Raw genomic sequence first — 27235 nt, forward strand, 5'->3', positions numbered from 1 at the left:
GTTCTACTCTGTCACATGGTGTCGCTGTGAGTCAGAATCAACAGCTACTTCTCTCACCCTTTCCAAAAGTACCCATAAACCTTCTGCTTAACAACCCATCCTAAAGCTTATTGAACTCAATGAGCAATTGTTTCAAGACTCCATCATTTTCTCTTTTGAAAATCAAAACATTTGACTTATCAGACTTCTGGTAATATGATGAATTAGTAGTATTTGTTTTGCATATTATATATAATTGCATATGTGTGTATAGCCCTGGTGGTACGGTGGTTAAGAGCTCAGCTGCTAACCAAAAGGTTGGCAGTTCAAATCTACCAGCCGCTCCTTGGAAGCCCTATGGGGCAGTTCCACTCTGTCCTATAGGGTCCCTATTAGTTGAAATGAACTCGACAGCAAAAGGTTTGATTTTTTTTGTTTGATTATATGTGTGTGCATATATATTTGAAAAGGTGTGTGTGTGTGTGTATGATCCATTGCATATACATATATATGTGTATTTGAAGACCCATGTTAAATACTTTATGTGCAATATTGCATTTAACCTTTATAATACTCTTATGAGGCATACACTGTTACTTCCATTTAAGGATGGGGAGGAGCCCTGGTGGTGCAGTGGTTAAGAGCTGGCTGCTAACCAAAAAGTCAGCAGTTCGAATCCATCACCTGCTCCTTGGAAACCCAATGGGGCAATTCTACTCTGTCCTGTAGAGTTGCTGTGAGTCAAAATCAACTAGATGGCAGTGGGCTCTTGATTTTTGGTTAAGGATGGCGAAGCCATAATTGAGATGGATTATATCTCACTGTGGTTATGTAGTAGTTACTCCAGTGAAGTCACTGAGGTTTGAACCTAGCCACTCTGACTCAGAGCCATAACTCCTAACAATTAAGTTCTACAATACCTAGTAACAGCCCTGTTCTCAATGATGGAAAATATTGTGAAGCACAGATCAAAATTGTCACTTTAGGACAGGCAGACAGTGTGACCCAACTTAGTCTTGTTATTTCTAATCATTTCTTAATAACCCTGAACAAGGAAAGAAATAATAATAAAAGTTTGCAAGTGGCAAAAAAATAAAAAACATATAGGAAGTAACTGAATCTATGAAAATGCCTTAATGATGATAATGACCTATGGTATATCCTCAGCCTGTGCTGAGCATAGGGACATGACCCCACAGATCCATGGTAATCCCCTGGTGATTACCAGGTCTGTCTGGGCTTGCCAAAGGGCTGGGCCATCCTGTATTGAAGATTGGAGCAAATAATTAACTCTTGCCAGGTCCTTATTCATTCAAAGAACAGAGTATAACGTGCAACAGATGCCATTATTGAGCACCTTGTTAAACCTAAGATCCATCTATGTTTGAATCTGATTGCGATGCCTACATAGAGAGAGAAGACATGTTTTCAATATCATAGAAGGAAAACTTTATTTCTGTACCCTGATGTCAGATGAAAAATTCTACTGTAATTGAGTGCCAGGTCTTTGGTTAGCTGTCAATAAACATTCAATGAATTAATGAAGGGTTAGGAAAAGGGAGTGTAATGATAGTGAATGAAGCCCTTTTCCGGTTTTGGTGACCGATGGACAGTGCTTTACATAGATTCAGTGCTCTATTTTTTCAATGTTAGAGAAATTCACAGATTCAGATTCATTGAAAGGAAAGTTCATCTTAATTGATGAGATATCTGAAATACAAACTCATTTTAATACGGTGTCTTAAAGTTTCTGTAAACAGAAACTAATTGCATACAAACTAGTGGCAAGCAATGCTAGATAGGTTGTTTCCCTGAATCCCTTCGATGACTTAGATAATGATTATTTTAAATTAATTCTCTTTATTTGTAAATAGGAGTTTCTAAAAGCTCTAAGTAGCTTAACATTTTTCCTTATCCCTATTCTAGTTGACAGAAAAATTTGCTTAGCAAATTCTTTCTTCTTAGTAGGAAAACAAACTGCCAGTTCTGTCCAAACAACTAGAAATTATGATGTAATTAATGAGATTTGTAATAATTAAATTTAGTGTGCTTGTCAACATTTAACACACAGTCACATTGCATTAAAAAACCTAGCAGAGACGAACTAACATTATGGAATGCCTACCACTGGTGAAGTACCTTTCATTTGATATTGTCATTTGATTTTCATGACAATTTCACGTGGCAGATAATACTACCAACGCCAAAACTGAGATTCAGAGAAGTTATATAATGCACAGCAAGTAAGGGCAGTGACTGATAGGATGCTGTTACTGTGTGCTGTCAAGGTGATTCTGACTCATAGTGACCCCATATGACGGAGTAGAATTGTCCCATAGGGTTTCTGAGGCTGTATGTAAGTCTTTATGGAAATAGACTGCCACATCTTTCTCCTCCAGAACAGCTGGTGGGTTTAAACTGCTGATCTTTGAGTTAGCAGCCGAACGCTTAACCACTGCGCCACCATGGCCCCTTCATAGGGTTTTCTAGGCTTATGGAAGCAGATCTCTAGGTCTTTCTCTCACAGAGCCACTGGGTGGGTTTTCTGTTGTGGACTTTAAACTCTTTAGTTTTATACTAGATCAATCATAATTTTATCTACCCACTTTGTTTCATGAAAAGAACATTTAAGGCTATACTTCAACTCAACTTTCATTTTTTTGTTTGTTGCAATTAAGTTATGATATTATTATAATCAACTCCTGCAGTCTGAAATGGATCAAACATGCAATCAGGATGCATTGATAATTACTAGTGATTGGAATGTGAAAGTTGGAAACAAAGAAGGATCAGTAGTTTGAAAATACGGCATTGGTATAGAAATGATGCTGGAGATTGCATAACAGAATTTTACAAGATCGGCAACCTATTAATTGGAAATATCTTTTTTCAACAACATAAATGGTGACTGTACACATGGACCTCACCAGATGGAATACACAGGAATCACATCAAATCACATCTGTGAAAAGAGATGATGGAGAATCTCAAATTATCTGTCAGAACAAGGCCAGGAGCTGACTACAAAACTGACCAAAAATTGCTTGTATGCAAGTTCAAGTTGAAGCTGAAGAAAATTAAAACAAGTCCACGAGAGCCAAAGTACAACCTTGAGTATATCCCACCTGAATTTAGAGACTGTCTCAAGAATAGATTGGACACTAATGACTGAAGACCAAACAAGTTGTGGAATGACATCAACAACATCATACATGAAGAAAGCAAAAAGTCATTAAAAAGATAGGAAAGAAAGAAAAGACCAAAATGAGTGTCAGAAGAGACTCCGAAACTTGCACTTGAATGTAGAGCAGCTAAAGCGAAAGGAAAAAATGATGAAGTAAAAGAGCTAAACAGAAGATTTCAAAGGGTTGCTTGAGAAGACAAAATAAAGTATCATAGAGAAATGTACAAAGACAGGGAATTAGGAAACCAAAATGGAAAAACACGCTCAGCATTTCTCAAGCTGAAGAAACAATTCAAGCCTCAAGTTGCAATATTGAAGGATTCTGTGGATAAAATATTGAATGATGCCAGAAGCATCAAAAGAAGATGGAAGGAATACAGAGCCACTGTACTAAAAAAAAAAAGAAAAAAAAAATTGGTCAATGATCAATCATTTTTAGAGGTCAGCATACGATCAAGAGCCAATGGTATGGAAGGAAGAAATCCAAGCTGCACTGAAGGCATTGGTGAAAAACAAGGCTCCAGGAATTGACGAAATACCAATTGAGATGTTTCAACAAACAATACAGTGCTGGAGGCACTTACTCGTCTATGCCAAAAAATTTGGAAGATGACTACCTGGCCAACCAACTGGAAGAGATCCATATTTGTGCCCATCACAAAGAAACTTGACCCAAGCAAATGGGGAAATTATCAGACAATATCATTAATATCACACACAAGTAAAATTTTGCTGAAGATTGTTCAAAAGTAGCTGGAGCAGTACATTGACAGGGAACTGCCAGAAATTCAAGCTGGATTCCAAAGAGGTTGTGGAACCAGAGATATCATTGCTGATGTCATATAGATCATAGCTAAAAGCAGAAAATACCAGAAAGATGTTTACCTGTGTTTCATTGACTATGCAAAGGCATTGGACTGTGTGGATCATAACAAATTACGGATAATATTGTGAAGAATGGGAATTCCAGAACACTTAATTGTGCTCATGAGGAACCTATACATAGACCAAGAGGCAGTTGTTTGAACAGAAAGGGGGGATACTGCATGGTTTAAAGTCAGGAAAGGTGTGCATCAGGGTTGTATCCTTTCACCATACTTATTCAATCTGTATGCTGAGCACATCATCTGAGAAACTGGACTATATGATGAAGAACAGGGCATCAGGATTGGAGGAAGGCTCATTAACAACCTACGTTATACAGATGACACAACTTTGCTTGCTGAGAACGAAGAGTACTTGAAGCACTTACTGATGAAGATCAAAAACTACAGCCTTCAGTATGGATTACACCTCAACATAAAGAAAACAAAAATCCTCACAACTGGACCAATAAGCAACATCACACTAAACGGAGAAAAGATTGAAGTTGTCAAGGATTTCCTTTTACTTGGATCCACAATCAATACCATGGAAGCAGCAGTCAAGAAATCAAATGACATATTGCATTGGGCAAATTTGCTGCAAAAGACCTTTTTTTAAAGTGTTAAAAAGCATCGATGTCACTTTGAGGACTAAAGTGCACCTGACAGAAGCCAGGGTATTTTCAATTGCCTCATATGCATGCAAAAGCTGGATAATGAATAACGAAGACCACAGAAGAATTGATGCATTTAAATTATGGTGTTGGTGAAGAATATTGAATATACCATGGACTGCTAGAAGGATGAACAAATCTGTCTTGGAAGGAGTACAGCCAGAATGTTCCTTAGAAGCAAGGATGGTGAGGCTTTGTCTTAAGTACTTTGGACATTTTATCAGCAAGGATCAGTCTCTGGAGGAGGACATCATGCTTGGTAAAGTAGAGGGTCAGCAAAAAAGAGATGGATTGACACAGTGGCTGCAACAGTGGGCTCAAACAATGATTGCAAGGATGGCGCAAGACTGGGCAGTATTTTGTCCTGTTGTCGCTATAAGTCGGAACCAACTTGATGGCACCTAACACAACATTGTGTAAATGAAATATTATGCCCCTTGTCAGTGTTCAGGGAATATTTGCTAAATTTGTGGATGACCCTGCAAACTGGGTCTTTGGAATATTCCTCTGTCTCCTATTTCAACATTATGTCTTAGTTGTTTGAAATTCTTTACCTATTTCTCTTTTTTTGCCTTATAATAGTCACATTTGTCTAATTATTATTAATATTGCCTTTGTTATTGAATCTACTTCCTTGTCTTAAATTTCTCTAACTTTTCTCACTTTTTTCTCTAGTTCTTCTGCTTTCAGATCTCCTTGATTCTTCTTATGGTCTTTAATTTGAAACTTCAAGTTTTTTTTAATACATAGTATCTTCCTTTAAAGATGTTTTTTCTCATTTCCAGCCAGTTTGACCCACTGTTCCTGTGGTAGTATTTCCATTTATTTTACCTTTGTCTAAGTCTGAGGAGGATGGCGAAAGTTGATCCCTATCTTCTCATCGTGTCTTTAAATCTTATTTCTTCATTTTCATGTCAGTTTGTGAAGTTTATTTTTGTCTTCAAAGTTTAAAAACTTGACAAGTGGGCATGGCTCTCATTCCCTTCTCAACCAAGATGCTTGAAAGTCTGAAAACACTGCCTCCCTTTCTTCACTTCCATTTACTTTAAGCCCTTTGAAATCTGGTTTTTACTCTCATAATCTAATAAAGTTGCTCTGAGAAAAATTCACATGTCTTTTTTTTGTCCCTTTTAGTTTTTATCTTACTGTACTTCCTCCTTCTTGAAGCTCTCTACCCCCTTGGATTCCATGATCCCATTTTCTCTAGGTTTTATATCTGCCACTCTTTTTCTTTTCCAAGTAAGTTGTGGGCTTTTCTTCCCTGCCTTCTCTTTAACCATTACTCTTCTCCAGGGCCCTGTTCTTGCTTCTCTGTTCTTCTCACTATGCATAATCTCCTTAGGGGAGAACCCTGTCACATTCTTTGAACTACTTCTCATGACCGTGTGCTATTTCCTGTACCTTGGTTGTGTTCCTTTCTAAACTCCCTTTCTTACTCATCCTTCAAAACTCATCTTAATTGCTACCTCCTCTGGGAAGGTTTTCTTCAGTCCTCACTTTCGCCTCCACTATGCCCCCAGAGTATACTTGTTGACTTTGTTATCATACCTCACATTGTACTGTAATGAAATTATCTGTAATCTCCTTACAGGCAGCAACTATGACTATCTTTGTATCCCCTAATGCCTAGTACACAGCTCAAGACCTTTCTCTGAGCTTCTCTCTGAATGAGATGCACTTCTATTCATTATCTAGCTGAGGTTGTATTTCAGCTCAAGGGGAAAAAAATGAAATTATACTCTAGATCACATTTTCTCATGTTAACTTTCTATGGTATCTCTTCTCTGGTATGCTTATCATTTGCAAACAAAATCCCTTTAATACACTTCCTAGCTCTATCAGAGTCACTGTCATAAATATATTACATGGTCTAGCTGTGTCTTGATTTCAACCATCAACAATATGTTGATGACCCTCGAATTCTTTTCCGTAGCCCCTACTGCTGTCCTAAACTCCTAATTCATGTTTTCTTCAACATCGGGATGACATTGTTTCCCTATATCCTACTCCTTGCATGCAAACACCCAGGACATGTCATTCAGGTTGATAAGCAAACACCCAGGACATGTCATTTAGAGAAATCTCAAATCTCTAACTTGGTGGAGGGGAATGAAGTTGGGTTGTAGTGAGGTCAGCATAGAAAAGAACTTGCAGGGTGAAAAAGTAGCTGTATGAGTTTCCTATTGCTGCTATAACAAATTGCCACAAGCTTAGGTACTTAAAAGAACAGAAATTTATTTTCTTACAGTTCTGGAAGTCAGAAGTCTGAAATCAGTTTCACTGGGCTCAAGTCAAGGTGTGAGCAGGGCTGGTTCCTTCTGAAAGCTCTAGGGGAAGATACATGTTCTTGCCTTCTTCAGATTCTGGAGATTGCCAGCATTCCTTGGCTCCTGGTTATATCACTCGAATCTCTCCTTCCATTGTCACACTACCTTCTCCCCTGACTCTTTGACTTCTAATTCCCTCTTAAGAGTAGTATGTTATTACATGAGACCCACCCAGATAACCCAGAATAATGTCCCCATCTCAAAGCCCTTAAAATAATCACATCTGCAATATCCCTTTTGCTATAAGATAGCATTTGTGGATTCCAAAGATGAGAATGTGCACGTATTTAGGGAGGCATTATTCAGCCTACCACAGTTGCTCTGGGTCAGAGTGGACATATAAACAAAATTAGCTCTACTTTTAGAGGAAAGAGATCCAGAATCTTTCATTTTTAGCAGGTGTTAGGGTATATGCGTGTGTGTGTGTGTATGTATATGTACACGGGAAGAAAATTATTGCTATTGATGCTGTTTAGAGGTAATGGAATATTAATAATGTGAAGGGAAAAATATTTTAAATACTTTTTGTGTAAAAGTAAAAAGCTTTAGTGTCATTGATTTATGCCTAAATACCTTACAGCAAAATAATATTCTCCATTAACCATTAGATTATCATCATTTATGAGTTGTCTTTTTACAATATGCTCAGGTGTCTGTCTGCTCCCCACTTTAACCAAGCAGGGAGGCATTAGTGTTCAGTAGCTCAAGGAGCTCTCCTTTTAGTGGGGATGTGAGACTGAACTTGAGGACTTAAAGCAAAGAAAGAGAGACGTTTATAGTTTGATTTTTTTTTTTTTTTTCCCTTATATCCCTTTTCTTTAAAGGGAGCTGTGGTTAAAGGCAATTTCTGGTTAAGGAAAAATAAATGGGAAGAAAGTCCTTCATTTGAGAAGCTCCTGTGAGCCATGTAAGAAGCATGCACATTCAGGAAGTTCTGCTGGACAAGGCAAATGAAATTAAAAGGGTCATTGGAAAATGTTTTACTTTGGATTCCCCCAGAAGCAAATTCTGAGACAGGGACTTGGGTAGGCATCTAGGGATATGACCATGTTAGGGTCTTTGAAAGCGTACGGAATGTCTCCCAGAATTGCCTGTATGGAGGCCTGAAGGTAGGGGCATTGATCCATCAGGTTCAAGTCTCCATGGGTGAGGACGGTTCCCAGGGCCTTTTCTCCTCTGAGCTTCCTGTCTGCACCTGGCACTGTGGTCCCTCCCTGCAGCACTGGAGAAGGCCTGGGGCAGAAAGGGGAAGATTCTCAGGGTCACAACTGAGAGGGCACTACCAGTGCTAGAGGAGTCTGTACTCACCTGGACCGGCCCTCCAGGGTTTCTGTAGATGACAGCAGAGCAAAGCAGGATGTGACCCAGGGTGCGAAAAACAAGCGCTATGGAATAAAAAAAAAAAAAATCAAATGGTAGTTAATGTGGCAAGGAGGGCCTTGTGAGGTTATCTGTTTATCAAGGGAAATATGTCAAGTGTTCCTAATAGAACTGGCCTGGGCTATAAGTGAAACAGATTGGGATCATGCCCTAAGCTGCCAGTTAATACATTGCCACCTCCCCAAGTCTCTGTTCCCTCATATGTAGAATGAGAACAACAATATCTACATTTTAGGACTGCTATGTGGAGTACCTGGGTGGTGCAAATAGTTAGCAAGCTTGACTGCTAACTGGAAGGTTGGAGGTTTTAATCCGCCCACAGTCACCTCAGAAGAAAACCCTATGGAGCACAGTTCTACTCTGACACACATGGGGTCACCATGAGTCTGAATTGACTCCTCTGTAACTGGATAAGTCCATCTCCAGCTCTGTACCCTTGCCATTGAGATCTGTAGTTCTGGCTTCAAGTGCTTGAGGTAGCCTGCTTGATGTCCCTTATCTTGTGTGTCTGACCAAGTTGCTGTGTGGTCTCAGCTCTGCAGGCCTAACTCCTAGGGCCTTCCTTGTTATCCTGGACAGTAATGCCCAAGGCGGCTGTATGTGGACAGAGAAGAGAAGTTGTCAAGACTGTGGTCTCTGGAATTAAATGCCACTTATTAGAATGTGAACTTGGGCACATTATTTAACTTCTTTAAGCCTTGATGTCCCCGTCTTCGAAATGGCATAGGAACTCATGGAGATGGTTCTGATGAGTAAATTGGATAGCTCATATTAAGAGCTTAGCTAAGTACCTGTGCATAGTTAATATTAAATAAAAATTTATTATTACGTAGCCTTCCAAACCACGTTCTTCTCTTAATCTGTCTCTGTGGTGAGTAGAAAGCTTTGGTTGTAATGAATAGAAATAAACTGAGACTGTTGGAGCCAGAAATAAAAAAAAGCTTATTGGAAGGACATTAATAGTTTATGGAACTAAGGAAAGCTGACCAAATAGGCCTTGGGGAAGACAGGAACTAGAGAAATTCAGGGTTGCAGAACTGTGAACCATTTTTCCAAGGGGCTGCCATTGATGACTCAGCTGCCAAGGGCTCTCGTTCTGTCACTTGGAGATTCGAATGTCCAAGAGAGAAAATCAGGTACCTAGCTTTGGTTTGGGCCCTCCCCTGTGGTCAGAGGAGCAGAAGAGTAGGGCTGGTGGCCCTACCAAATCCTCGTGGAGCCAAGGAGGACAGTTCTAAGAGGACAGGACTCTGGGCAGAGAAAACAACCTGTGTTCCACAGCCCCATTGCTAGGTGTTCCTAGAGTGCTGCCAAGTAAATTCTCTGGACTGACCTGTTAACTTCTTCTTTGTCAAAATTTAATTGCCTTCTTTCACAACCTAACCTTTCCTCCAGGAAGTTTTCCCATATTTCCAGATTATCATTCACTCTTCTGAAAGACTGCCGTAATGTTTATTCACTCATACATTCACTGAGTCAACAAATAGTTGTCAGGCTCTGTTCTGGGGACTGGTTTACCTCAATGAACCAAAGAAAGCCCATGCCCTCAAGCTCTTTGTTCCTAGTGGAACAGACAGACAAGAAAAAACAAACAAATAAATATATACCATCAAGTGGCACTTACGATTAAGTGCTACTGAGAAAAACCATCGAAAAGGGAAAGGAGTGTGGAGTGTGGGAAGCTATTGCTCAGATAGGTTATTCATGTTTACATGCTTATGCCATTTCACTGATCATATTTTGATTACTTTGTTTACTTATCTGTTATAAATGACTAGATGGCTTTCCCCTTCTAGAAGTAAGCACCTTAAGAATGAAGTCATATCATCCATTTCTAGCCCTAGCCCCTGGTCATGGTAGGTTGTTGAATGAATAAATAAATACACTGCTTATAGTATGGCTAATGGATGATTGCATTTTTCTGCTTGTGAGTCAGCCAGTCACCATCACAAGCAGGACACTTCAGTTTGGGCTGTAACCTTTGGCATCCCCAGTGGCCTGTGCAGAGGGGAGAAATCCATCTGGGGCTCTGCCCTCCTGGGTACTCAGTAAATGTTGTTGGCTAACTGTCTAAATGAGGCATTTGTTTAACCTCCATTTTATCTATCTCTTCTCTGGAATCCAGTTGGTTTCTTTGTGTTCTTATTGCTTTTACCTTGTTGTAACATGCTTTCTGAATCTAAGACCTACCTGAGAAAGAAGTGAGAAAAATATTCACTTCTGACAACTTAAGACACAGAATTATGCCATCCGAATGAATTGTAGCACCTAAAGGAACTTCAGGAGAACACCTAGGCCAAGTGAGTTTCTGCTCTGGGTAACAGTGGGAATAACAGTGGTCCTTAAAAGGAAGCTCGAATACTATTAAAACCACTCCCTTAGTGATTAATGTCCATATTTAGTAATTTTTTTTTTTTTAGTGATTAATGTCCATATTTAGTAAAGTGGCGAGAACTAGATTATCATTTAAGTACTCAATCTAAAAGCAGAAAACAAGACAATGGAATGCTTTAAAATATTACTAAATATTTGTGTGAAATAGAGCAGTGTTAAGTACATGGTGTTCAGAAGTGGACTCCACCTTAGCAGGAATCATGACTTTTCACGTAGACTGATGAATGGGTTGCTGTTTACACATCCCTCGGTTCCAACAGTAAACGGTGTTTACAAATGGCAGCTGTGTTGTGAGTGTATTTAGCTTATGCTAAGTGCCCCCGAGAGGATGAATGTCATCTATTTCCAGTGTAATTGTGTTTGGGAGCATTATACATTTTTTTCCAGATGAAGAAATATTAGATCTTTTTCATGTCCTAGGGAAAGTTAGGGTTGGGTTATGAAGTCCAAATTGCCAAACTGTATAAATCAAATTAAAATTAAATGTAAAGCGTTATTGATTCTATTTAAAAGCACTTGTAAGAATATATTGCTCGCTGAAAATGCCATGCTTTTGGCAAAAAATTAGATGCCACAACCAACAGACTTAAAACCATTTCATTCACCGTTAGCATGAATGGATAGTACAGCTGATAGGATGCTTAGAAATAGCAGTTAAATTGCTTTGGTAACTAGCCTGTATCTTCCTATAATATTTAAAACTTCTCAAAATAGATTTCTATCTCTATGTTTTCTGAAATTCCTATCTTCATGAGTGCATAAACCTTGAAATTTGTGTATGCAAACCAAAATATATAAAGTAACTATTTTAAGCATTATCACCATTACAAACGGATTCACTTCAGGTATCTGAAAAAAACAAAATTGGACAGCACTATTTACTGATTTGTTCATAAACTATAAACCTTCTGACAGAGATCTTAAAGAAAAAGTAAGGATCAGCTTGAAGTAGAAGTGGAGTGATTACACTCCTTTCCAGATACAGAGACCTAGTGATGAGAAGTGATTGCTCCTTGGTCACCCTGCTGCTAGCCAGTGGCCAAACTTGCTGATTTCCACTCTTGTTCTTTCTACCATATCAGCTTGCCTCCCTGAAATGATTATCTAAATTAGCCAGATAGGTATGTAATCTACAAAATTTCTCTTTATGTGTATGTTTCCATGAAAACAGTTATTGTGTAAAGTGTGTACTCTGTTGATTATTTACACCTGCATTTTTGTGTGTTCATTTTCTACCCATCCCACCTCCATCATTTTCTCATCAATCTCTGAGAATAAATATGTAAGCTAATAGGGTGCGTTTCAATATACTTCTGTGAGGAGATCAGTGAAACTGGTCCAATAGCATAGAGAATAGAGAGAGCTTTAACACCTTCTTGTGCAATGTCTTCTTTTCCTGGTCCCGCCCAACTGTTGTGGATACCGCCAACTAGCTTGGTCTTTAATTGTCTGTCTAGTTTGATACTAGAGAAAGCCATCAGGGCCCTAGAACAGTCAGCTCAGTAATTGCTCCTTTATTCACCATGCCATTTTAACCAAGAACCTGTTTTTTTCAGTAAAACCTGGAAGTCCGAAACAGAGTTAACTCCATATATAACCCAGAAAAACCCAGTGCCCTCAAGTCGATTCTGACGCATATATATGTATTTTTTAAAAATGTAAGATACTGTGAATTCACTTTGATTTGATTCCATATCTTAACAATGAGAAACCTTAGAATGTCACTTTTCAAGTTGTAATATGTTTGTATGTCAGAAAGCAACTATGAGAGAAAGGAAAATATATGAAAACCACTTCACAGATTTTGTTTTTCAGTTACAAAAATCATGTTTGAAAACTTCAGAAGGATTGATTTCATTAAGCCAGAACCTTATATATTACCTATGTTTTAAAATATACAAGTTATTGTGAATAAGAAAAAAATTAAGACTTGGTCTTAGAACAGAATTTTTAGCTTGCTGGAACAGAAAATCAAACAGTAGCTATCATTTGTGGAGCATACAGAGTTTCAATAACTTTCCCAAAGTCCTTACACTGAAATATATTGCCTCTGTTCTATGTTTGGAAACCCTGGTGGCTAGTGGTTAAGAGCTATGGCTGCTAACCAAAAGGCCGGCAGTTTGAATCCACCAGGCGCTCCTTAGAAACAGTATGGGGCAGTTCTACTCTGTCCTATAGGGTCGCTATGAGTCGGAATCGACTCGACAGCGACGGGTTTGGTTTTTATATTCAAAGAGATGAATTTACTGACTCTTTTAGTAAAGTTCCTGGTTGCGCTTTGACTGTAGTCAGTTCTCTGTTAAATGCTTGGAGGAATACGAGTCCTTGGTGTATTGACAGCAATGCATATTGCAATAATTGGTACATCATTGAATACCCTGAAATCAGTAGTTATTTTTTTCTAACATGTCAGTTGCTATAGGTTTTCTTCCTGAATTATTAACAATTGATTTTTTTTAAATAAAAAGGGAAGGGTATTTAGAAACCTAAACAATTGCACATTTCTTAGTATTTTATTCTTAATAAAAGTGACACTCTGAATTTAAGAATTCAGTGGTATATGTTTTTGTTTGCTTGTTTGTTTTTAACAAATTTCCTGGAGGGCTTTGACCCTCTTGATAGTTTTGAAACTATATTAGATAGACTAACTAGATTGTCTAGCCTGGTGCTCCCAGAGATAGTAAAATGTACTTTTTATCAAAGGGAGGTTATAAAGTAGTTATGATGATGTACGCAAAATCTGAGAGACTTTCCCCTGCCTCATTAGCGATAGGATCCAATAGATCATGCGCCCTCTTCCTCCAAGTCTCCATCAGACATGCTTCTGACACCCTCCTGCCCTATGAATCTAGCCCCTATATTATCTCCATTTATTGACCTATTTTTATTGTAATTTTTTATTGTTGCATTACAGGGACTGTGTCTGCTAATTCTTTTTTAAGTGTCCCTATATCTTTTTTTTTTTTTTTTTAATATATTTGTTACACCAGGAAGGAGGCTCAGTTGGTGCTTGCTGGGAACTTAAAAATGAAGGCCCTGGTGCTTGAGTTTCCCTTCACTTTAATCCTGTGTCCTCTTCCAAGAACTTTATAAGTATCAACAGGAAGTCAATCCTTGTCTGCCATTTTATCAGCCTTTGCCACATGGAGTTGCCAGGAGTCAGAATCGACTCGACTGCAAGTGGTTTGGTTTTTGGTTTTGGCCTCTTTTTTTCTAGGGGAGTCCTTTCTGCCAAGCCTTATTCCTTACCCTAACCTGCACTCTCTTTAAAAAAAAAAACCCTGTTGAAAATTAAGCCCAAGTCATGGGATGCCTCACAGTGCCCTCTCCACTAAAATAAAATAAAAAATAGATGGGGATAAATGACCCCAAAGCAAATGGTCCTGTAAGATATTTACATTCAGCATTGTTATTTTGCTTCTTTTCTTTTAGATTATCTCAACTTTGGTCTCTTGGAACCACCTACTAAGGACAATCATAAAGTAAGAGCATATTTTTAATTTTCTTCTCAATCGAGCTGTAAATGGAATTTTGGGCTTTGTTCAATTGTATCCACAGAAGATAGTTTCATTCAAATATTCTATCAATAAATAGTAGCATTAATGAACACTGGAATTTCCTATATAGGAAAAGATATTAAACCCCCTCTTTAAAACTTATGGAAAGGACAAATGATAGAAATGGAGTAAATAAAGCACTGCTTATCATTCTTGAATATTACTTGCAGCGTAATAAAGTATATTTGCAACCACTGAGTGGAGTGGTTCTTATATGCCATCTTTCTCCCCGGCAGCTGCCAAAGCTCTCTCAAGGGCTGCATTCCAACAGTCTCCTCCGTCATGTTTAATTGCCCAAGAGGTATATAGTTACTTCTAGCAAAGAGTTTGGCATATAATGGGTACATAATAGATATTTGTTAGAGAATGTGAATGGATGGATTCCCCCCATTGCCATCGAGTCAATTCCGACTCATAGTGACCCTATAGGACAGAGTAGAACTGTCCCATAGAGTTTCCAAGGAGCGCCTGGTGGATTTGAACTGCAGACCTTTTGGTTAACAGACGTAGTAGCTCTTAACCACTACGCCACCAGGGTTTCCATGGATGGATTAATTAATTGACTAATTTGATAATTTTTCCATTCTAAAATTTCTTTCTTTTTTAAAACAATATATTATTGTGTTTTAGGTAAAAGAAACCCTGGTGGCGTAGTGGTTAAATGCTACAGCTGCTAGCCAAAGGGTTGGCAGTTCGAATCCGCCAGGCGCTCCTTGGAAACTCTATGGGGCAGTTCTGCTCTGTCCTATAGGGTCGCTATGAGTCGGAATCAACTTGACGGCACTGGGTTTGGTTTTTGGGTTTGATACACAGCAAATTAGGTTTCCATTTAACAGGTTTTATACAAATTGTTCCATGACATTGGTAACAATTTTTATAATGTGTTAGCATTCTCATTATTTCCGTTCTATTTGTCTGTTTCCTTTGATCTAGCTTCCCTTCCCTTCCTTGCCTTCTCATCTTTGTTTTTGGGTAACTGTTGACCGTTTGGTCTCATATAGTTAATTGTTTAAGGAAGCACGTTATTCACGAATGATATTGTTTATTTTATAAGCCAATCTATATTTGGCTGAAAGGTGATCTGCAGAAATATCCTCAATTCCGAGTTCAAAGAGTATCTTAGGATAGTAGTCTCAGGGGTTCCTCTAGTCTCTATTGGTCTAGTAGGCCTGGACTTTTTTTTAGGAATTTGGGTTTTGTTCTACATCTTCCTCCCATTCCATCCAGGACCTTCTATTGTGTGCCTGGTCAGAACTGCTGGTAGTGGTGGCAAGGCACCATCTAGATCTTCGGGTCTTAGGTTAGAAGGGTTTGTGGCTTGTGTGGGATGTTAGTAGTATGGACTAGTTTCTTCTTTGAGCCTTTGATTTCTTTCACTCTCTTTTGCTCTATTTGAGTAGAGACCAGTAATTGTATCTTAAATGGCCTCTTACAAACTTTTAAGACCCCGGATGCTACTCACCAAACTAGGTTGTAGAACATTATCTTAGTGAACTACGTTATGCCAGTTGACTAAGTTGCCCCTGAGACTATGGTCCTAGGCCTTTTGACCCAGTAAACCAATCCTGTGAGTTGTTTCGATGTGTCAGGAAGCCTCCATAACTGTGCCACGTATGTGGTTTGTTATATATGTGGATGTATATACAGCACACACAAACATGTGTATATGCATGCTTATAGGTACACCTATACATGCACATGCATTTATTTGCATATGCCTTCCTATACACATATATGCATCCATGTCTCCCTACATAACCACACACGTATTTTTTGGTTGTTTTTACTGTTATTGCAAAATTGCACATGTCATAGCATTTACTGAATTTGTCCCTTTTTCTTGTGTACTTCTTAGTGTCTTTATTTACCTTGGTCAAGTTGTGCTGACTTCACCCATATTTGGGATTGCCTTTCCCATTACCGAAAGTAACAAATGTCTACTATCTAGAGAGTGATTCCCCCCGCCCCCTTCGCCTCCCATGCCTGGTAACCACCAAAGAACTTCGCTATCTGTGTGTATATCTGTTCTTGATTTTTTATAATAGTGGGACCATACAATATTTGTCTTTTCGAGATTGACTCATTTCACTCAGCATAATATTGTCCTCCAGATTCATCCATGTTATGAGATATTTCGTGGACTCCTCATTATTTGTTATTGTTGTGTAATATTGTGTTTTTACGCAAGTAACAGGTGCTTTCTGCTTTTGTTTGCTGGCCACGCCCTCTCCATGCAAGGTATTTTCATAAGCATGCTGTCTTAATTTTTTTTACAGCAACATGTGGAAGAGGATTGGCATGGCAGTGCTTGTGAGGGTGACTTGAGGGGGTGGGGGAAGGGCGTGGTTGGCAAAAAAAACATGGAAGATGCACATTATTTACATAAAAATACAGTATTCCATTCTATGTATGTACCACAATTTGTTTATCCATTCATCTGTTGATCGGCACTTAGATTGTTTTCATCTTTTTGCCATTGTGAATAATGCTGCAGTGAACATGGGTATACATATGTCTGTTCGTGTCACTGCTCTTGTGTCTCTAGGATATATACCTAGGAGTGGGATTGCTGGACCATAAGGCATTTCTAGTTCTAGCTTTTTGAGGAAGTGCCATACTATTTTCCATATGGTTGTACCATTTTACAATCCCACCAGCAATGTATAAGAGTTCCAACCACCCCACAACCTTGACAGCACTTGTTTTCTGCTGTTTTGATCATTGCCATTTTTGCAGGGGTGAGATGGTATCTAATTGTACTTTTGATTTGCATCTCTCTAATGGCTGATGGGAAACCCTGGTGGTATAGTGGTTAAGAGCTATGGCTGCTAACCAAAAGGTTGGCAGTTCAAATCCACCAGGTGCTCCTTGGAAACAGTATGGGGTAGTTCTACTCTGTCCTATAGGACTCGAAGGCAACGGGCTTGTTTTTTTTTTTTTTTTTTATGGCTGATGATGGGGCCCTGGGGTGGGGGGTTCAGTGGTTAAGTGTTTGGATGCTAGCCAAAATGCCAGCAGTTCAAATCCACCAGCCACTCCTTGGAAACCCTATGGGGCAGTTCTACTCTGTCCTATACAGTCACTATGAGTCGGAATTGACTCAATGGCAACAGGTACAGGTAATGGCTAATGAATGATACCATCTTTTCATGTATTTGTTGGCTGCTTGAATGCCCTCTTTGGTGAAGGGTCCGTTCATGTCCTTTGTGCACTTTTTTATTGCATTGTCTTTTTGTTGTTGAGTTGTTGAAGTTTTCTATAAATTTTAGAGATTACTCCCTTGTCAGATATGTTATTGCCAAAGATTTTTTCCCAGTCTGTAGGTACTCTTGGTAAAGTCTTTTGATGGACATAAGTATTTAATTTTTAGGAGGTTCAGTTATTTATTTTCTCTTGTTCGTGCATTTTTAGTTTTGTTTGCTAGATTTTTTATGCCAAGAATTAGGTCCCCTAGTTTTGACCCTATGTTATCTTTAGCTTTATACTTTTAGCTTTAACATTTAGGTCTTTGATCCATTTTGAGTTAGTTTTTGTGCATGGTCTGAGGTATGTATCCTGACTCATTTTTCTGCATATGGATAGTCAATTTTGCCAGCACCATTTGTTAAAGAGACTGTTTCTTCCCCTATTGAATGGCCTTTGACCCTTTGTCAAATATCAGCTGCGCTGGGTTCTCGATTCTGTTCCGTTGGTCCATATGTCGCTCATTGAATCAGTCCAAGGCTGTTTTGATTACCATGGTTATATAATAAGTTTTGAGGTCGGGAAGTGTAAGGCCTCCTACTTTGTTCTTTTTCTTCAATATTGCTTTAGCTATTCAGGGCCTCTTTCCTTTCCATATAAAGTTGGAGATTAGTTTTTCCATTTCATTAAAGAATGTTGTTGGGATTTGGAACGAGATTGAATTCTATCTATAGATCAGTTTTGGTAGTATTGACATTTTCACAACGTTACATCTTCCAATCCATGAGCATGGAATATTTTTCCACTTATATAGATCTCTTTTAGTTTCTTACAGTACTGTTCTACAGTTTTTCTTGTGTAAGTCTCTTAGTTCCTGGTTAGGTTTATTTCCAGGTATTTCATCCTTCTGGGGGCTCTTGTAAATGGTATTGATTTCCTTTTCAGAGTCCTCCTTGTTAGCGTAGAGGAACTCAACTGATTTTTGTGTGTTGATCTTGTACCCTTCCACTTTGCTGAATCCTTCTATTAGTTCCAGTAACTTTCTTGTGGAGTCTCCTAGATTTTCTATGTGTAGGATCATGTCGTCTGCAAATAGAAATAGTTTTACTTCTTCCTTTCTGATTTGGATACCCTTTATTTCCCTTTCTTGTCTTATTGTTCTACCTAGGGCTTCCAGTAAAATATTGAATAATCAGTGTTTTGAATAATCAATATTGCAATATTGAATTAGAGTGATGATAAAGGGCATCCTTATCTCATTCCTGTCTCAAGGGAAATGCTCTCAATCTTTCGCCATTAAGCATAATGTTGGCTGTTGATTTCGCATATATGCCCTTCATTTTGCTGAGGAATTTCCTTCCAATTCTTATTTTGCTGAGAGTTTTTATCAGGAAAGGGTGTTGGATTTTATCAAATGCCTTTTCTGTGTCATTGAAATGATCATGTGATTCTTTTCCTTGGTTTTATTTATGTGGTGAATTATATTGATTGATTTTCTAATGTTGAACTATCCTTGCATCCCTGGTATGAATCCAGCTAGATCATGATGTATTATTTTTTTGATATGTTGTCGAATTCTGTTGGGTAGAATGTTGTTGAAAATTTTTGCGTCTGTATTCATGAGTGATATTGGTCTGTAAGTTTCTTTTTTAGCGGTGCTTTTTTTTTGGCCTGGCTTTGGAATCAGGGTTATGCTGGCTTCATAGAATGAATTAGGGTGTATTCCTGCCATTTGTATGTTCTGGAATAGTTTGAGTAGAAGTGGTGTCAACTCTTCTCTGAATGTTTGGTAGAATTCTCCAGTGAAGCCATCTGGACCAGGGCATTTTTTTGTTAGGAGTTTTTTTTAATGAAAATTTGAACAGACCCATAAAATCTGTTATGGGTCTGTTCAAATTTTCTACTTCTATTAGTGTTAGTTTAAGTAGGTAGTATGTTTCTAGAACTTTGTCCATTTCTTCTAGGTTTTAAAATTTGTTCAGAGTACAGTTTTTCATAATATTCTATTATGGTTCTTTTTATTTCAGTTGGTTCCATTATAACATTTCCCATCTCATTTTTTATTTTGATTATTTGCATCTTCTCATTTTTTTTCCTTTGTCAGTTTGACCAGTGGTTTGTCAATTTTACTAATCCTCTCAAAGAATCAACTACTAGTCTTGTTGAATTTTTCCATCATTTTTTCTATTTCCTATTTCATTTATTTTTTCTCTGATCTTTATTATTTCCTTTTTCTGGTGACTATGGATTTCTTTGCTGCTCTTTTTCTATTTGTTCAAGTTGTAGGGTTAAGCTATTGACTTTGTTTCTTCTTTTTTGATGTGTGCATTTATTGCTGTGTTGGTATGTTTTTTTCTCACTTGATTCTAAGGATTTTTTATTTCACTTTTAATTTCTTCTATTACCCAGTAGTTTTTAAGTAAGGTGCTATTCAGTTTCCATGTATTTAATTTTTTCCTTATTTCTAGTTTTATACAGTTATGATCAGAGAAGATACTTTGTATTATTTTAATGTTTCTGAATTTATTGAGTCTAGCTTTGTGGCCTAAAATATGGTCTATTCTGGAGAATGATCCATGTGCATTGGAGAAGAATGTGTGCTATGCTGCTGTTGGGTTGTCTGTTCTATATGCCTATTGTTTGAGTCAGCCGATTGTGTTATTTAGATCTTCTGTATCTTCACTGAGTTTCTTTCTAGACATTCTGTCCATCATCGAAAGTGGTATGTTAAAGTCTTCATCTGTTATTATAGAACCGCCTATTTCTCTTTTTAATTCTGGTAGAGTTTGTTTTATGTATTTTTAAGTTCTGTCATTGGGTGCATAAATATTTATTATGGTTATGCCTTCTAGGTATATTAATCCTTTAATCATTATATAATGCCCTTCTTTGTCTCTTATAATGGATTTTGATTTTGACTTGTTAGAGATTATTATCGCCACTTCTTGTCTCTTTTGGTTACTGTTTGCTTGATATATTTTTTTCCTATTCTTTGATTTTTAACCTACTTATGTCATTGTATCTAAGGTGTGTCTCTTGTAAGCGACATATTGATGGGTTATTTTTTTAATCCATTCTGCTACTCCCTGTCTCTTGACTGGTGCCTTTAAACCATTTACATTCAGTGTGATTGTCGATAGATGTGAATTTACTTCTGCCATTTTGTCATACTTTTTTTGTGATGTTAATGGTTTCTCTGTTCTGCTGAATTTCCTGTGCTGAGTTTTTTTAGTTTATGCATTTTCTTTTCATATTCTTCTTTGTTGTTGATTTTGTGTTTACTGAGTCTTTTTTTAAATTTTCTTCTTTATTTTGGTGAGTAGATTTATTAATTTCCTTTGTGTTTACTCTGAAACTTACCTTTATCTTCCTAAGTTTAAAAAAGCCTGTTATATGTTGATATCACCTTGACTTCTTCGTCATATGGAAGTTCTATAACTATACTATTTATTCCCCCTTTTTGTTTTGAAGTTGTCATCATTTACAGATTGACATCTCTGGTTCCTTGTTTTCAATTTTGCAGCTTTATTTTTCTTTTGTGCATTCTTTATCTAGGTTGATATCTGGATGATGCTGTCATGTGTCTTGATCTCAGGTTGTTGTCTGATATCATTGGTTCTTTGTCCAAAGAGCTCCCATTCACATTTCTTAAAAGGTTGGTCGGGTTTTTACAAATCTCTTAACTTCTTTTTTTTCTGGGAATGTTCTAGTTTTGCCATCATATTTGAAAGACAGTTTTGCTGGATATGATTCTTGGTTAGCAATCCTATTCTTTTGGGGTTTTATATATGTCATCCCATTGCCTTCTTGCCTACATGGTTTCTGCCAAGAAATCAGTGCTTAGTCTTACTGGCGCCCCTTTGTAGGTGATATTTGTTTTTCATGGACTGCTCTCAGAATTCTTTCTTTGTCTTTGGTTTTGGAAAGTTTGATTATGATATATTTGGTGACTTTCTTTTGGGGCCCATACTGTATGGGGTTATTTGAGCTTCTTGGATGGAAACCTTCTCATCTTTCATGATATTAGGCAAGTTTTCTGCTAATAAAGCTTTAAAAATTCTCTCTGGGTGTTTTTTCCACTCCTCTTCTGGAATTCCTGTTACATGTAAATTATTCCTTTTCATAGTGTCCCACATAACTCTTAGGTTTTCTTCATTTTTCTTCATTCTTTTTTCTGATTGTTCCTCAAACATTTTAGTACCAAGGCATTTTTCCTCTATTTCATTGACTCTTTCTTCCATTGATTCAGTTCTACTTCTGTGTCCTTCCATTAAGTTACCTATTTTTCATATATTATTGTTATTGCTAATTTTTTGGATTTCTAGTTTTTTTTTTTTTTATGGTTTCTAATTGCCTATTTATTTTGTCATTTTGTTCTTATATTGTTTTCCTGAATTCTTTGAGGGTTTTGTCTGTATTTTCCTTGATCTCTTTGATGATCCTATACATAGGTCTTTTGAATTCCTTATCCGTAGTTCTATTACCCTCTCTTCCTTGGGAAAATTTTCTACCCCTTTATTTTGCTCACTTGTTTGAGCCATCTTATCCTGTTTCTTCATATGATTTGTTATTGCCTGTTGTCTCCAAGGCATTAGTGTTTATTTATTTATTTATTTTCTAAGTGTACATATGTTTATTTTGTGCTGATTTCTTAAATGTGTTTTGATGTATCTGGAGTTTTGTTTCTTCTCTTTCTCTTTAGAATGTGTTTTTTTCATATTATTTTAATTATTGTTATCTTGTGGTTCTTGTTTATGTGTGACTTCAGGGTTGTCTGTTGGCTGGACATGATTTCCTTTCACTAGTGGGTATGGTGGGTCTCATCCACATGCTAGTCCTCTGTGATTAGGCTCATATATCCTCCCTTACTAATTGAATGAAGGTGGGAAAGCAGGCTCTTTCCTTGATATTGAGTGACAACTGTTGAGTGGTCAGGGCTCCACCACAGCCCTTGTAGGACCATGAGGTCCTTCTGAGTTGGTGCTAGCAGTTAGTGTGTTCTCTGGAGGTCAGGGCAGGACATCTCCATATCCATTGTGAGGGAGTGCTATCCAAGTGGATGAAGTAGGCCCACTGGACTTGCATGAATTGGCATCTCAGTAGGTGGTGGGATATCAAGAAGTTTCAGGGCAAGTGCAGACAGCCTGAAGGAGCTGTTTGGGTGTGGGATTGTGATGTTGCAGCTGGGTGGACATTGGATGAGGGCACTAGGATCTCCTGTTCATTGTTTGGCAGAGATGCAAATGGCATCTGTCAGGCTGTGACTGACATTGCTGATGAGGTGATATGTCTATACAGGCGGTCACTGGGGTATGGGTGCAGAGAACATTCTCACTGGTTGCTGGGTTGGGTATTATGTGTGTACACCACCAGTTGCTGAGTAACAGGGGCAAGGGTGCATGGGTCAACAGTCACCAGGTAGATGGCAGAGGAACTCACATCAGTGGTCACCAGGTGCGTAGGTGGCAGAATTGGGGGAAGGAGGTCTTGTGCCACCAGTCTCCAGGCAGGTGGGGTGATTTGGGGGTGGGCAGAGTGGGCAGAAGCCTCTGGGCACAGGTCTGATGGTGGGGGATGGTGCATCGTGGATTGCTGGGCGGGGGGAGTGGGCCCATTGCTGGTCATTGGAAGGGCAGTGGGGGAGGGGAGGGAATCATGTTGCCCCAGTCTTTGCTGTGGGTGCTGAAGCACTCCCTAGAGAGTGCAGCCATCGATCAGGACTCAGCCCCAGCCAACTGCAAGGAGGAGGGGGTGTCCAGAATACAGATAAGTGGGACATCTCTGGCCCCCATTTCAAGGATCCTCCATTCTGTGAGCACCACCTGCCCAAATGATCAGGGACCATTGCTGGTGAGTTGTTCTGACCCTATTTTCTGGCTCCTTCCCTGCTGTATGATTACCTGGATCCCTAGAGCTCTCACCTGCTTTCCTGCCCTTTCCATCCTTAGATCCAGTTCATGTTCTGCTCACCTTGCTTCACTCCAGGTTTGTCTACACAGTATCTCTGCCTCCTATTGGAGATTCTGTGAAGTTGCCTCCTGGTGCTCCTCACTTGGGAATGCTGCTCACTTTGTCTCAAGATGGCCACACTGCACCAGGCAGGTTGGCAGTGTGCCTACAGTTCGTAAGCCTCCTTGTTCACTATTTTCACTAAGTTTCTCCTTCCTTCCGGTGTTCAATTGAATTCTTCTTCTTTCCATTTGCTCTTCTGGTTCCCCGATTGGCACCTATATCTGTTTCACTTGGTTTCTAGGTTCTTTGCTATAGGGGGACAGCATAGGGTGCGTGACTAAGCTGCCATCTTTCACTATCTGCTAATTAATACATTTTGTGTGGCAACTCTGTGAGGTCCTCATTACAGTGAAACAATATGGTGCAGTTGTTCAGTGCCCCAACTCTGGAGCCAGATGTTTGGGTTCCACTTCTGTCTCTACCACTTACTAGCTGGGTGAGTTCGGGCATTTTTCTGAAGTTCTCGGTGTCTTGGCTTTTTTCTATTCATAAAACAGGGATAATAGTTTTACCTATCTTGTTGTTGTTATGAGGTTGTTATAAGAAGTCAGCGAATTAATATTTGCAAAATGGTTTCTGGCCTCTAGTAATCTCTATAAGAATGTTTGTTGAATTAATTAAAATAAATTATGCATATAGGAACATTTTGAGGTCCCATATTCAAAGGCTGAAAAACTGGTTTGGCCTGGAAGCACTGGTCGCCAAGTAGCAATGAGTACACCCACTGTTCAGATCTTGGTTTCTAATACTATTCTCCAGTAAAGGAGCCAGGACTCCTTGGACAAATGGTAGGTTCTAGGGTTAGGGCAACAAATATACCAAATGAGCCTTGAGTATCTTACAGTGCCAGAAAGTAAGGAAATGCAATAACAAAAGTGTATACACAGTAATGGGGGTATGTCAAAGGGATATAGGAGTCAACTGAAAGTACTCCCAATGGCCAAAGTGGAACAGTTTGAACAACAAAATAAACAAAGTTATATTCTAATTTGACAAATTAATCTGAGCAAAAATATAAATAGTTATATTCCAAAGTAGAATATAACCCAAAGTATAAAATAAACATCCATGAATTCAAACTGATATAAATAAGTGATTGAATGAATAAACAAATGGGATAAAATAAACAAATATTCTATGTAGAAGAATTCCTAATAATTTATGTAGATACTCTGCCCTTAATAAGGTGGAGCATAACTCCTCACTCTTTAAGTGTGGGCTGTGCATGGTAAGTTTCTTCCAAAAAGTACAGTATGGAAAGGGAGATAAAAAAGAATAATTTTACAGTACAGAAATGTGACAAATATTACCTCAAGTTAGGTGAATAAGGATAACTTCAAATATAATATGTAATATCAATAGTATCTACCTTTGATATACTTGTAGTGACCCTACAGGTCAGAATCAACTCAATGGCACACAACAACAATCCTTGATATAATGTGATAGACATGACACTTTCCCTCTGTGGTCTTCCTCCCAAAAACACATTATTCCAGTCTAATCATGAAAAAAAGTCAGATAAATCCAAGTTGAAAGACGTTCTGCAAAATACTTGAACAACAACAACAAAAAAACCCAAACCATTGCCATCTAGTCCATTCCAACTCCTAGCGACCCTATAGGACAGAGTAGAACTGCCCCATAGGGTTTCAAGGAGTGGCTGGAACTGCTGAACTTTTTGTTAGCAGCTGAGCTCTTAACCACTGCACCACCAGGGCTCCAAATAAAGTATAGACTATAGTTAATGATTAGACTGGGATAATGTGCTTTTGGGAGGAAGACCACAGAAGTGCCAAGCTTATCACATATCAAGGATTGTTGTTATCGTGTGCCATTGAGTCGATTCTGACCTGTGGGGTTGCTATGAGTATATCAAGGAAAACCACGGTGACTTAGTGGTTAAGAGCTACAGCTGCTAAACAAAAGGTCGACAGTTTGAATCTACCAGGCACTCCTTGGAAACTCTATGGGGCAGTTCTACTACGTGCTATAGAGGCACTGTGAGTTGGGATTGTCTCAACGGCAACGGGTTTGGGTTTTTTTTTTTGGTTTGTAGTTAATAGGAGCCCTGGTGGCTCAGTGGTTCAGATTCAGCTGCTAACCAAAAGGTCAGTGGTTCAAACTCATCAGTTGCTCCATGGAAGAAAGATGTGGCAGGCAGTCTGCTTCTGTAAAGATTTCAGTCTTGGAAACCCTATGAGGCAGTGCTACCCTGTCCTTTGGGTTGCTATGAGTCAGAATTGACTTGACAGCAACAGGTTTATAGTTAATAGTAATTCATAAATATTGTTTAATTAATTGTGATAAGCATACCATACTAATATATTAATAATAGGGATAACTAGGTGAGAACTCTATGTACTGTTTTTACAGTAATACTGTAAATCTAAAACTGTTTAAAATAAAAGTTTGTTTGAAAAAATAATGAAGCACAAGCATCAAAACAAACAAACAAACAAACGACAACAACAACAAAAAAGAAAACTGGTTTGGAGGTATACTCTTCAATTTGTAAGTACCAAAATAAAAGTATTTTGGTATTTTGAAAAATGTTGTATTCAATTCATTTATGTCTTGAGACTCACAAATGGAGAATTATTTTCTGCATTTAAGTTTTGAATTGGACAAAGGTATACACATTCACAAAGCATTTTCCTCTATTTCTGAAATCCCTCCCCCCCCCGCCCCCACCACACTCACACAAAACACCAAACCCATTGCCACTGAGTCAGTTTCGACTCATGGCAACCCCATGTGCTGTAGAGTTGAGCAGAGAAATACTGAAAAGGAGAAAGGACATATCAATTTGCAAGGCAAAACTTTTTTGCAAGATAACCGTTATTCAAGTTCAGAGGCTTTCTGAACAAGTGGATTATAACATGTGTATTAGTTATATATTGCTGCATAAGAAAATTACCACAAACTTGGTGACTTAAAACAACGTATATTTATTATCTGATGGTTTCCGTGGATCAGGAGCCTGGGTGCAGATTAACTTGCTCTCTGCTTAGAGTCTCACAAGGCTGTAATCATAATGGATGGGCTATTTTTCTTTCTGGAGCTTTTTTTTCCCAAGCTCACGTGGTTGTTGGCAGAGTTCAGTTGAGTTGAGGTTGTAGGAATGAGATACTCGTTTTCTTGTTGGCTGTCACCTGGGGTAGTTTTTATCTCTTAGGTGTCGCCCACAGGTCGTTGTCACATTGCCCTCTCACAGACACTCTCACAACATGGCAGCTTACTTCTTCAAAGCCAGCAGGAGAATCTCTCACTCCGGTCTGCTGAGACGGAGTCTGACGTTATGTAACCTAATCACTATAGTGACTATCCCATTGCTTTTGCCATAGCCTATTGTCTAGAAGCAAGTCACAGACTGTACCTGCACTTATGGGAAGGGGATTACACAATGATTCATTGGGGATCACCTTAGAATATGTCCACTTCCACAGAAAAGTTTTGAAAGAGATAAATGTAGGTAGACATTGGGATCTCCATCATCCATGAACAAACTAGGCAATGTGAAGACAAACTGGAAACACTTGATTTGAAACAAAATACAACTTGCTGTTAATAGGTTTCATACCCACTGCCTACACACACAAATATACACATAGTTGTTTAAAAATACTTTTCTAAGTTATCAACCGAGAGTTAGGATTATTTGAAGATGAAGGAGTCAGAT

At 38.4% G+C, this 27235-nt stretch overlaps 1 protein-coding gene across 7 annotated transcripts in view; it reads left to right on the forward strand.

Moving 5' to 3' along the window:
* The window catches only part of NCALD (neurocalcin delta), a 449176-nt gene that overhangs the window by 213296 nt on the left and 208645 nt on the right, over nt 1-27235 (forward strand). For 6 of the 7 annotated variants that reach the window (XM_049853824.1, XM_049853826.1, XM_049853825.1 and 3 more), the window contains one exon: nt 14234-14283. The exons of the other annotated variant lie outside the window; for it this stretch is intronic. The gene's annotated coding sequence lies outside the window, so the exon portion shown is untranslated. The remainder of the gene's footprint in view (nt 1-14233; nt 14284-27235) is intronic. 7 annotated transcript variants of the gene reach the window in all.

This window comes from Elephas maximus, chromosome 15 (assembly GCF_024166365.1).
Source record: "Elephas maximus indicus isolate mEleMax1 chromosome 15, mEleMax1 primary haplotype, whole genome shotgun sequence".
In the NCBI taxonomy this organism is placed as follows: domain Eukaryota; kingdom Metazoa; phylum Chordata; class Mammalia; order Proboscidea; family Elephantidae; genus Elephas; species Elephas maximus.